The sequence below is a fragment of the Meriones unguiculatus genome, chromosome 17 (assembly GCF_030254825.1).
Source record: "Meriones unguiculatus strain TT.TT164.6M chromosome 17, Bangor_MerUng_6.1, whole genome shotgun sequence".
Classification (NCBI taxonomy): domain Eukaryota; kingdom Metazoa; phylum Chordata; class Mammalia; order Rodentia; family Muridae; genus Meriones; species Meriones unguiculatus.
In genome coordinates, this window is record NC_083364.1 from 90,226,579 (window position 1) to 90,239,924 (window position 13,346).

The 13,346-nt window shown below is 41.5% G+C and overlaps 1 protein-coding gene and 1 pseudogene across 7 annotated transcripts in view; one reads left to right on the plus strand and one right to left on the minus strand.

The window, feature by feature from the left end:
* The window catches only part of Grik1 (glutamate ionotropic receptor kainate type subunit 1), a 385,942-nt gene that overhangs the window by 257,030 nt on the left and 115,566 nt on the right, over window positions 1–13,346 (minus strand). The gene's annotated exons all lie outside the window — the stretch shown is intronic.
* On the plus strand, window positions 8,760–8,852 carry LOC132648915 (U6 spliceosomal RNA; annotated as a pseudogene).

Below are 13,346 nucleotides of genomic sequence, written 5' to 3' on the forward strand. Positions count from 1 at the left end.
GACAGTGCTACAGGCCCCTTAGTGCAGTGGACGGCTGTAACCTCCCATTGAACAACACCCCTCGGACACACGTCTGAGGAGCCCACATCCTGGGTCCCGTCTAGGGCCCTCTTGCAGAGCTCTGGACTTGCAGAGCTTCCCCACCCCTCTGCCCCAAGGGACACAATCCAGCCACAAGAAGCGCAGCAGAGCTCATGTCCCTCCGGAAATCCCATGCAGCCAGAGCCAGAGTGCACACACCTCTGGAAAACCCGCCCCTCCAGAGAGCACCCAGCATGGGAAATCCCACCTTGCGGTAGCGCGCACCCACTGCCAGCGCCAGAGCGCAGGCCCAACCACAGAGTTCCAACCACAGAGACTCAGTTCCGCAATACAATCCTTCCTGGATCCCAAATCCGCAAAGCTCAGTGCCTGGGGCCCAAGACTGCAGAGGCAGGGCTTCAGGCCTCTCAGCCACAGTGGAGAGCTATAACTGCCCGCTGAATGCCACCCCTGAGAGCACACCTCTGAGGAGCTCACGTCCTGCCTAGTGCCCTCTTGCCCAGCTCTGGACCCTCAGAGCACACCATCACCACCACCACCGGGCCCCGCCAGAGTGCACGCACCGCCAGAAACTCCACCCCACCAGAGTGCACGCCCGAAGAGTGCCAGCCACAGAGACTCAGATCCGCCGTACAATCCTTTCCAGATCCCAAGTCTGCAAGTGGCAGTACTGACTACACAGGGCGGCCCAGCCAGTGATTATATGGGCCATCCAACGCCTAAGTGGCAGATAACCAGCTGAATAGCCACCAAAGCCTAGCAGACCTGCAAAAACAATACGCGTCTGCAATCTTCAACAGCACTTGTGATCTGTTGACTGCGTACAACACTGTCAGTGCCTGCAAGGCACCCCTCTCACACACTGAAGGCCTCTTCATTCTCCAACACCCTTTCCCCTAGGACACACCTTCAAGCACACTCTCAATCACATGCTACCCCGAATTTGCCCTTCTGCGCCTGCGAACTTTCCTCCTACATGTATAGCTGTCTCACCAACGCACACACTGAAACCACTGGACTTCCTCCATTTTCCTGAAGAATTCTCCAGACACCAAAGAAAGACCAGTGTGATCTGCAGAATCCAGGAAAAAACAGTGAACACTATGGATAACCAAATGGCCAAGGGTCAGCAAAAGAACACAATCAACATAAATCAAGATATCATGGCTTCACCAGCAACCCCCCCCCAAATTATTGGATACTCCAACTCATCAGAAACACAAGAAAATGATTTTAAAGCTATGATTATCCAGTTATTTGAGGCACATAAAGCGGAAACCAACAAATCTCTCAGAGAAATACCCATACAGATTCAAACAGTTAAAGAGGAAACAAATAAATCTGTCAAAGATTTGGCCTCCCAAATGGAAACAAAGAAAAATGAAGTGAACGAAGCTCTTAAAGAAACACAGGCAAAAGTAGCCAAACAAATGGAGGCAGAAGTAGTGGCATTAAGAGAGGACACACACACACAAAAAAATAGAGGCCATCTTGGAGACACAGGAATCCGCATTCAAACAGATGAAGGAAATGTTGCAAGGCATGAAAACAGATTAGAATCAATAAAGAATACAGAAACTGAGAAAACCCTGGAACTGGAGAACTTAGAGAAAAGAGAACACACCACAAAGGTAAGCATCACAAATAGAATACAAGAGATGGAAGAGAGAATCCCGGGTGCTGAAGATACACTGATAATTCTCTCAACAAAAAGTAAAATCAGAAAAATCCCAAACACAAAACATCCAAGAAATCAAGGACTCCATGAAAAGGCAAAATCTAAGAATGATAGGAATTGACGAAGAAGAGCATTCATAAATGCTCTACATTCGTAAATGAAACATTATTAAAGCTTAAATCACACATTGACCCCAACACCTTAATAGTGGGAGACTTCAACACCCCATTATCACCAAGGGACAGATCATCTAGACAGAAGCCAAACAGGGAAACAAAGGCACTTACAAACGTCTTAATTCAAATGGACCTAATAGGTGTCTACAGGACTTTTCACTTTTCACCCAAACTCAAAAGAGTATACATTCTTTTCAGCACCTCATGGAACATTCTCCAAAATAGACCATATAGTTGGTCACAAAGCAAGCCTCAACAGATACAAGAAGACTGAAAATCCCCTGTATACTATCTGACCACCATAGACTAAAGCTGGACCATGGTTGTTTCCAGGTTCTGGTTATTACGAATAAGGCTGCTACAAGCATGGTTGAGCAAATGTCCTTGTTGTGTACTTGAACATCTTTTGGAGATATATATATAGATAGATAGATATAGATATAGATATAGATATATATAGATATATAGATATATAGATATGCCTAGGAGTGATAAAGCTGGATCTTGAGGTAGCACTATTCCTAATTGTCTGAGAAAGCACCAGATTGATTTCCATAGTGGTTGTACCAGTTGACATTCCCACCAGCAATGGAGGAGGGTTCCCCTTTCTCCACAGCCTCTCCAGCATGCGTTATCTCTTGAGTTTTTTTTATCTTAGCCATTCTGATGAGTGTAAGGTGAAATCTCAGAGTCGTTTTGATTTGCATCTCTCTGATGGCAGGGGATGTTGAACATCTCCTTATGTGTCTCTCTGCCATTCTATAGTCTTCTACAGAGAATTCTCTGTTTAGCTCCATACCCCAGTTTTTAATTGGGTTACTTGGATTATTGCCTTTTAAATTCTTTAGTTCTTTATATATTCCAGATATCAGCCCTCTGTCAGATTTTGGGTTGGTGAAGATCCTTTCCCAAACTGTAGGCTGTCGTTTTGTTCTAACAACTGTGTCTTTTGCTTTATAGAAGCTTTTCAGTTTCATGAGGTCCCATTTACTGATTGTTGCTCTTAGGGCCTGTGCTAATGGTGTTCTGTTCAGGAAGTTGTCTCCCAGGCCAATGAGTTCTAGGGTTTTCCCCACTTTTTCTTCAAATCGATTTAGAGTACCTGGTTTTATATTGAGGTCTTTGATCCACTTGGACTTTAGTTTTGTGCAGGGTGATAAATATGGATCTAGTTTCATTTTTCTGCATGGAGACATCCAGTTGGACCAGCACCATTTGTTTAAGATGCTGTCTTTTTCCCATTGAATGGTTTTGGCTTCTTTGTAAAAAATCAAGTATTCATAGGTGTGTGGGTTTATTTCTGGTCTTCTATTTGGTTCCATTGATCCACCTTTCTGTTTCTATACCAGTACCAGTTTTTATTATTATTGCTCTGTAGTACAACTTGAGATCAGAGATGGAGATACCTCCAGAGGATCTGTCGTTGTACAGGATTGTTTTGGAAATTCCGGGTTTTTTGTTTCTCCATATGAAGTTGAGAATTTTTCTTTCAAGTTCTATAAAGAATTGTGTTGGTATTTTGATGGGAATTGCATTGAATCTGTAGATTGCTTTTGGCAGAATTGCTTTTGTCATTTTCACTATGTTAATCCTACTGATCTATGAGCACAGGAGATCTTTCCATCTTCTGATGTCTTCTTCAATTTCTTTCTTCAGAGACTTGAAGTTTTTTTTTTTTTTCAAACAGGTCTTTCACCTGCTTGGTTAAGTCACCCCAATGTACTTTATATTATTAGTGGCTATTGTGAAGGGAGTTTTTGGGTTCACTCAGGTATACTATTATATCACCTGCAAATAGTGAAACTTTGACTTCTTCCTTTCCGATTTGCATTCCCTTGATCTCCCTTACTTGTCTTATTGCTCTAGCTAGGACTTCAAGTACTATGTTGAAGAGATATGGAGACAATGGGCAGCCTTGCCTTGTCCCTGATTTCAGTGGGACTGATTTAAGTTTCTCTCCATTGAATTTGATGTTGGCTATTCACTTGCTGTATAATTGCCTTTACTATGTTTAGGTATGTGCCTTGTATCCCTGATCTCTCCAAGCTTTAAACATGAATGGGTGTTGGATTTTGTCAAATGCTTTTTCGGCCCCTAGGGTGATGACCATATGGTTTTTCTCCTTCAGTTTGTTTATACGGTGGATTACATTGATGGATTTCCATATATTGAACCACCCTTGCATGCCTGGGATGAAGCCTACTTGGCCATGGTGGATGAAATCTTTTATGTGTTCTTGGATTCGGTTTGCAAGTATTTTATTGAGTATCTTTGCATCAATGTTCATTAGAGATATAGATCGGAAGTTCTCTTTTTTTGTCAGATCTTTGTTTGGTTTAGGTATTAAGGTGAGTGTGGCATCATAGAATGAGTTTGCTAATGTTCCTTCTGTTTCTATTTTGTGGAATAATTTGGAGAGAATTAGAGTTAGCACTTCTTTGAAGGTCTAGTAGAATTGTGCACTGAAACCATCTGGCCCTGGGCTGTTTTTTGGAAGGGAGGTTTTTGATGGCTGCTTGAATTTCCTTGGGGGATATAGGGCTGTTCAATCTTTCTACCTGATCTTGGCTTAATTTTTGGTAGATGGAATCTATCAAGAAAATTGTCCATTTCTTTTAGATTTTCGAACTTTGTGGTGTATAGGCACCTGAAAAACTCTACCTAGAAATGTATCAAAGCAGATGCTGAGACCCATAACCAAGCCTTCGGCAGAGTGTAGGGAATTATATGAAGGAAGGAGGAATTAGTATATCCTAGAGGGGACAGGGAGCCCCACAAGGTCCAAATATATCTGAGCACAGGGGTCATCTATGAGACTGTTCATCCAATCAAGGACCATGCATGGATATATCCTACAACCCCTGCTCAGACATAGCCCATGGTAGCTCAGTATCCAAGTGGATTCCCTAGTAAGGGGGACAGGAATTGTTTCTGACATGAACCCATGATCTTCCCCTCTCTCCTGAGTGAGGAGCAACCTTGCTAGGCCACAGATAAGGAAAGTGCAACCATCCCACAGATATCTGATAAGCTAGGGCCAGATGGAAGGAGAGGAGGACACTCCCTCTCACTGGACTTGGAAGGGGGCAGGGAGGAAATGAGGGAGGGAGGGAATGGGAGGGAAAGAGGGAGTGGGCTACAGCTGGGATACAAGTGAATGTATAAAATTATTTAAAAATTAAAAAAAAAATAAAAATAAATAAAACACGAACAGCAGCAATCAGTCCAGAAAGAAAGCTGACATTTCATAATTCTATTCACATGCTGGGTTTATTAAAATGAAAGAGCTTCAAGGCTTGGACATTGAAGTGGGGGAGAAAGTCCAAATATAAACAGTATGATATATGGAGAGCTAAACATAATGGGGTCCTGAAAGAAGAAGAGATATCAATTTAATTCCTGGAGAACAGTTTTATTAAGAGGGATACTCTCCCTGCCTTTGCCTTTCTCTGCCTTTCTCAATCTCTGTCACGTATGTAACAACAATAACCAAAGGAAAAAAGAGAGTGGGTAACTTGAAAAAGTTCAAGGGAAGGTAGCTGAGAGAGGCTGGAATAAGAAAGAGAGAAATAATTCTATTTCTACTAAAATATTTCTTTTAAAGAGTGAGAATTTGAGAAATTCCCCCAGACCAATCTCACAAACAAAGGATAAGCCAGAATTTTTATAAACATTTAATGGTGGCAGGAACTTTCATGCCATATGATTTAGTTCAGCATCGCATACATAACAAGAATAGAGGAACCAACTATTATAAATTGAGAGCTAAGTCACAGCACATACTGCTTCTTAACTCTCTGCTCCAGAGACAGCTACAGGAAGATGTGGTCTGCTTCAGTCTATAGGGTCTGACTTAAAGGTTCAGACCTGGTTTCTAACAGTACCATTTAAAAATTTCCACATATATCACAAACTTATACTTTCACAACAGTCTGATGAAGTCCTATTGTTTACACTTTGTGGACTATAGACTGAGATACTGAGCTATAGAACTTTAATGAAACTGTGCCTTACGAGTATGTAGTGATGCTCAGATGCAGGGTTCTAACTATAGGGGCCTATCTTCCCAAACATCGCCCTATTTCACTCTAGCACACATTTGACTGCTTACCCAGCTTCTACTTCCCCTGTGCTTCATTTTCTCAAGTCCCTATGCTTTTTGTGTGGGTCCTGGCCATAGTGCAGTGAACTTTGAGCTACATGAGTGGGGCCTCAACAGCGAATGTAGATTAACATGTCATCACTCTAACATAGATTTTCCAGCCACAATAATGGACAACCGAGTGGTGGGTGTGACATGGGAGACAGCTACCAAAGGCACATTTCTTGGTAGAATGTCAGGGAGGACTGTTACTGTCTCATCCACAAACAGTTCAGTATGGGGCTTTGAAATTCAGACCAGTTACAGCCACATTGTTACCATGATGGAACAAGTTTAACAAGAGACTTAAAATATGGAAGATGTGGCAGCGTAATGAGTCAGTAGGCCATTCGTCACATCACTGAAGACGGCCAGAACTCTACAGCAGTGCCAGGCACTGACTAACTATTCTCTACTCTCACTTCTTCTTCTTTGGGAAACAAGATGGAAGCAACCTTGGACCCCAAATCACAATTAGTAGAAAAGTTAATTAGAGTTAATTTCTTTGACCCCCATGAAGCTAAAAATGCCTGGAGGATTTGCATCATTCATCATTTTGAGGTTTATTTGTCACTTCAGCCAATACAGTTAATACCAACAATTATGATCATATCCACAAAATAAATGTAGAGTAAATTAACTTTTAAGTTTACACAATTCCATTTTTAAATTATCCCTTTCAAAGAGTTTTCAAAATCTATAATTACAAAAATAAAACATAGCAGTAAAATTGGGGATTCAAGAAAACGTTTTAATATATGTGTATACACAATGCAATAATTATATTCTAAGTTCTTTAGCTACTTCCTGGTACAAAGCACATCCTCTTATGAATTCGTAATAGGTGAGGGAAATGGTTTTGATTAAATTCTCCAAATGAACATGGAACATCAACACAGCAAGATTAGGCAAGTCGTGATAGGGTCCTGGTAGCTCAGTTAGCATTATATGGACTGGGCACACGTGGGATCTCCTTACTGGGGGACATGATTCAGTGCAGGGAGGTATTACATACGGAATGCACGGAAATTTTTAGGTAAGGAAAATATGTGGATGTTGGGACTCAGAATTGAACTCAGTGCTACTATATCTATTATTTTTTTCTACTAGGAAGATGAGTGGCAAAAGAAAGGCAGAGGAATTTGCATTTCAGATCCCACAATTTTCCAGAATAAGGAAGAGAATATTATTTTCAAATCAGAGCTGAAACGCCTGACAAGAATTTGGGAAGCTCAGAAAAAAGAAAAAAAAAAAAGCCAGAGAAGGATTAATTTCATTTCCCAACCCTGGTGGCTTGGCTCTCAGGCACAAGAGCATAGCTCATTGTTGCATTCCAACAGTCCTCTCCCACATTGAATAACTGGAATGGAACCAAAAGCTGGCAGGAGCTGAAATGTGAGTGGGCTTGCCTCTGGCTCAGAAGCCTAATACACAATTTCCAACGTTATTGACTAGCAGTGGCAAGGAGGAGGTTTGCCATTGTGGGCCAGCCTTTTAGCGCGAGTATGCTACCATCAATCTGATATGCTGTATGTGTTTGAGTAATTACGGGGCATTCAAAGAAAGGGCCTGTTAACAGAGGAGGGCTTGTATTGATATTAGCAGATGAATGGAGTCTCACAAAGTAAAGCCATTTCTTTCTGACGTTCTAGTAGCATTCCGAGTCAGTGCTCTCCATCCATGCCTTGGCATCATTCATGCACTTTGGGGAATTGTGTGCATGCCATACACACTACTTATCCATTATCCCTTTAAAAATGTATCTCTCTGATGTTCAGTTTCCAGAGCTGGCCAGACCATGCAAAGCCTGTTGCCTTTTGAGGTGTAGTGTATAATTTCCTTAACTCCATTGTTCTGCTGCTATAATATGGTAGGGGAGTTGGAAGGAAAAATACAAGGAAGCAACATACAGACCTCACAGAGAAAGTCCAGGCTATTGCAAATCCAGAGATCTCTATGCACATTCTAGACCTCAATAGACTGGTTACAGACTGCATTCTATGTTCTGTTCCTTCCTAACAGTTGGCTTGTTTCTCTCTCAGAACTTACTGTCTTGCACCCCAAATTTTCCTTGTTATAATTTATCCAAGGAATGTCTTTTCATATTACAAATCTTCCTTTTTATGAAGTTTCTGCAAGTGTAATAGAAAAGGAAACAGGACGAAAACCACTGTGGTTTTATTAGTACTTAAAAGCTATGTAATGCTATAGGTAAGACAGAAATCAGACACAATTAGCTAATATTGTTCCTGTGTTATGTCTTTTGAGCCAGTTGTTTTGCCTTGGTAGGTACATCAATCCAGTTCTCAGGAACAGAACTGCTTTACTTTTTTAATTAAATTTTTATTTTTATTTTTTAATATTAGTTACAGTTTATTAACTTTGTATTTCAGCTGTATCCTGCTCCCTAATTCCCTCCCAATCCTACCCTCCCTCCCTCATCTCCTCCCTGCCTCTTTCCCAGTCCACTCCATCTGACCCTAGTTTATCAGGTATCTTCAGGACTGACTGCAATGTCCTCCTCTGTGGCCTAGCAAGGCTGCTCCTCTCTCGGGGTGGGGGGATAAAAGAGCCAGACATTGAGTTCATGTCAGAAATAGTTCCTGTTCCCCTTACTAGGGAACCCACTTGGATACTGAGCTACCAAGGGCTACTTCTGAGTAGGGGTTCTCGATTATATCTATACATGGTCCTTGGTTGAAGATACAGTTTCATAAAAGACCCCTGTGCTCAGATAAATACTAAAATTGGAACGATACAGAAAAGATTAGCATGGCCCTTGAACTTTACTTATTTTTAAATCTTGCTTTTTCTTCCACTTATTAGATTGGAGAGGAAGAGATAGATAGATTTAGTTACCTTGTTGTGGGGGAGAGGAAGAGGAGAAGGAGGGGGAATGAAAAGGAGAGGAAAGGAGAGGGGAAGGAAGGGAAGAGAAGGGAGGGATGAGGCAAGGTGGGGCAGGCGAGGCAAGGAAAGAGGAGAGAACAGAAGAGGAGAGGAGAGGAGGGGAGGGGAGGGAAGAGATGAAGAGGCATCAGCTGACTCAAAATTTTGTCATGATTCCAGCCTTGCACCTTGAAGTGTTCCCAAGCACCTGTTACCAGCCTCCTGCTTGAGGACTGCAGGTTCTCAGATAGTAAAGGTGATGCAGCAGCTGAATGACTCTAGGAATAGGAACACAATATGCTCCAAAAGTAATATCATTTCTTATTAAAAGGGAAGTGGTCTTTAACTGGATGTTTTTGCCACTCTTGAGACTGACAGTCAATTTTGACTGTTTATTTTTATGTGGTTTCAATGAACGATTTTAGCTGATTCAGCTTTGTGGTCCATACTGCTACTGGCACCAGATGGAAACAGAGGGTGTCATTGGAGACATTCTGGAGAAATCTTAGAAAAATTAGATTCTTTAGAAATGAAATTGAGCCATGGTTTCAAGGATGGGAAGCTGAGTAAGAAGGGGAATAATGTGAACTTTGTTGAATTATTCCCAGCTTCTACACATTAGGTAAAGCCAGAAAACTAAGGCATCAACTGTATTTTCAGCCATATGCATGCCCTGTTCATCATCACAGCTCCTGAATGTATTGGCATTTATGCCACATCCATCCTCTTTTAAGGATCATATTTTCATTAACTGTGCAGTTGTGGAATACACATCCAATGCCATTCTGCGAACTGCTTCATTTGTTTGTTTAGAGGAGCTTTGAAGAACAGCTACACAAACATTAAATGGAGTTGAGGGCAAAAGCTCTCTGTGCCCGTTTCTCCCTTTATTTTGAGCACATTTATTGGAGTTTCCTAAAGCAATAGTTCTCCACATCTTCCCTCTCTCAGAATGCATGTGCCATGATAGAATTATTCATGATATAGCATATAACACATGAATCTTTCACACTCTCACTTCAAACCCTCCCATGAAACCACGAGCTGCCACCTGGATTTTCTTCTAAATTTCCACTCTGGATGCACCTTTCCTTCAGCTTTACTGGAACTATGCTGGCCTTGGTTACCACAAAAAAATGATCACCTCTGGACTTTCTATTTATATTGTTCTCATCTCCCCTTCTCACCCACAACCTGAAATTTCCATTTGCTGCATAAGTAGGTGACTCCCTCTCTTAGTACATCTTGTCTCTGAAGTGTCATTTCTCTGGAAGCTACCCACTTATGTCTTTAATACCTATTTATTTGTATGTGTGGAGCATATGTGCCATAGTGTGCGTGTGGGAGTCAGAGGACAACGTGCAGGATCTGCACTCTCATTCCATCATGAAAGTCCTGCGGTTCCAACTCAGGAGGTCAGACTTGGCAAAGAAAGCCCCTTTGTTCACTGTGACATCTTCCCAGCCTGAGAGTGATCCTATTTTAAACAGCTAACTTACCCCATCATTTTTTAACTTGTTCCTGATTTATCTTTTACAGGTCAACTCTCTCCATGATTATACTATAAAGTGGAAAATATAGACATATATTCTCTCAGTTCATTATCCAAATCCCAATGGAACATAAGCTGTACAGCACTTGTTCATCCTTCTCCTACCACTAACCTCAGCCTTTGGAGCAGTAGTGGATAACTAGTACAGCTCTCCATTGAATGGATGAGGGATGTAGCTGTTACTGAAAAGTTAAAAAGGCAATTGTCAAGTTCCCAGCAAAGTGTCTTTTTTTTTTTTTTTTTTTTTAAGATTCATTGTTTATACAACATTTTGCCTGCATGTGTACCTGCCCACCAGAAGAGGGCACCAGATCTCACTATAGATGTTTATGAACCACCACCTGGCTGCTGGGAATTAAATTCAGGACCTTTGGAAGAACAGCCAGTGCTTTTAACCTCTGTGCCATCTCCCAGTATCTTTAGCTTCACCCTTTACCCTTTTGTTAAAGGTTATCAGAACATAAATGAATGGCAGCCATAGCCTTTACTTTCTTTTCTATTTATTTTTCTACAAAAGCAATCTTGATGTCAAGCTTTATTTTTTAAAGTTTCACAGTTTCTGATTTATTTCCAATATGTGATAACTGCATGTTGCAGCATCTGTCTCGAAAGCCGCCTGGTGTGAATGCCATTGTGAGTGGATCAGAAGACAGACATGTGTTCTCTTCCTCCGTAGGTCCTTTAATTACCTTTGCATTCTCAGAGTTGATGTCACCAATGTCTAGCATCTAGCATGGGCTCATTTATGAAGCAACGAAGAAATGCGCAGATGAGTGAATGTGCTACTCTGATTCCAGATATGCCAGAAGGTGAGGTCATCTTGGAAGGCACGCTGTCAGCCAGCTACCCTGCGTCTCATTAAAGGGCTGCTTCTGATCAGTGTGCTCAAGTTTCCATAGGTAAGAAACCTGTGGCAGTGTTTTGGTTAACATGTTTGACATCTACTTTAAGTATTTTGTTTTTTGTGACTAGGAACACAGCCATTATGTTTGCTGTTTTAAATTAAGACAAAAATACCTATATATCAGAGGATAAAATATTTCATGTACAAAAGTCACCACAGCCTTTGTAATATGTTGGTATAAATGCCAGAAATATAGGACTCTGTGCATCTGAGAAACCTGGCATGCTGTTTCTCTAGGCAGGTTATTCAAAACATACAGTACTTTTTACACACACACACCTTTCTCTTTTACACACACATATGAAAATATTCACTGTTAAAGAATGTGCTTTCTACTCTTGCCTGATGCATCTAAAACAAAAAGGGGGAACTGTAGAGAGCTGCGGAATGCTGTGCCTTAAAGATGGAGCTGGTTTCCGCCTTCCACCTTCCCGATGGTGAGTGCTCTCTGTCACGAACAATTCCACATTTGGCTAAGGCTGAGGATCTGGCTTGCTTCCATGTATGTGGACCTATCTGCATTGCCCACGTGGCATGCTGGGGTTGGCTACCCAGAGGCTATTTAAGCTGTGGGCTGGCTTTCCCCAGGGTCAGATGATTGTTCAAGGTTCCTGAATAAAAAAAAAAAAAAAAACAAAAAAACAAAAAAACAAAAAAACAATAAAATATTCTGATGTAAAAGTAAAAAAAAAGAATGTGCTTCCAAGTTTTGGTGATAGCAAGCATTGTAGAGTTGTTCACTTCCTATCCCTAAAGCCCTGTAAATGTTGACTTAACAATGATTTGGTATATTCCTTTCCCATAGCACAGCACCCATCCCCAGAGACCAGGACCATCAGGCAAGAAGAGCAGCAGAGAGCTACTCCTGCCCCCTGCAAATTAAAATGACTCTGAGCTTCTATTTTACACCTGTCAGAATGGCTGAGATCAAAAACTCAAGTGACAGCACATGCTGGCAAGAATGCGGAGCAAGGGGAACCCTCCTCCATTGCTGGTGGGAGTGTAAACTTCTACAACCACTGTGGAAATCAATCTGGTGCTATCTCAGGAAGTTGGAAATAGATCTACCTCATGATTCAGCTATACCACTCCTGGTGGTATACCCAAAAGATGCTCCACTGTACAAGGACACTTGCTCAACTATGTTTATAGCAGCTTTATTCATAATAGCCAGAAACTAGAAACAACCAAGACATCAAATAACATAAATGAAGCATAGACAAGTCATGCACTGTGTTCTAGACAGAAGTTGTTCAGTTGCTAAGCACAGGACATATTCATACACAGACTGGACTGAAAACTAAGGCACCGTTCACATTGCTTTACATCAAATATTTTTGCTTATCTCAACATCCATAATACTCAAGAATATTGGCTTTGTAAACTTAACTTCCAGTATAATGTATGTGGAGCCCAACAAAACATACAAAAACAGAGTTACATTTACACAATGGAATAGTACTCAGTTATTAAAAACAAGGAAATCATGATATTTGCAGGCAGATGGATGGAACTAAAAAATCCCATCCTGAATGAGGTAACTCAGATCCAGAAAAACACACATGGTGTGTATTCACTTGTAAGTGGATACTAGCCATATAGTGCAGGATAACCATGCTTGGTTGTAGACGGGAGTTGAGCATACCTATCTTTTAAGAGGCTCCACCCAGCAGCAGATCAGAACAAATGCTGAAACTCACCGCCAAACATTAGGTTGAACTCAAGGGGTCTTGTGGAAGAGTTGGGCAAAGGATAGCAAGAACTCCACAGAAATACCAATGGAGTCAACGAATGTAGGCCCATGGAGGTACACAGAGACTAACAAACCAAAGATCATAAATGGGCTGGAATCTGTTGCCTGCTTTTGATCACTTTTCCCCTAGCTGGGCTGCCTTGCTGGGCATCAGTGGAAGAAAATGCACTTAGCCCTGACGCAACTTGATGTGCCAGGGTGGGTTGTTGTT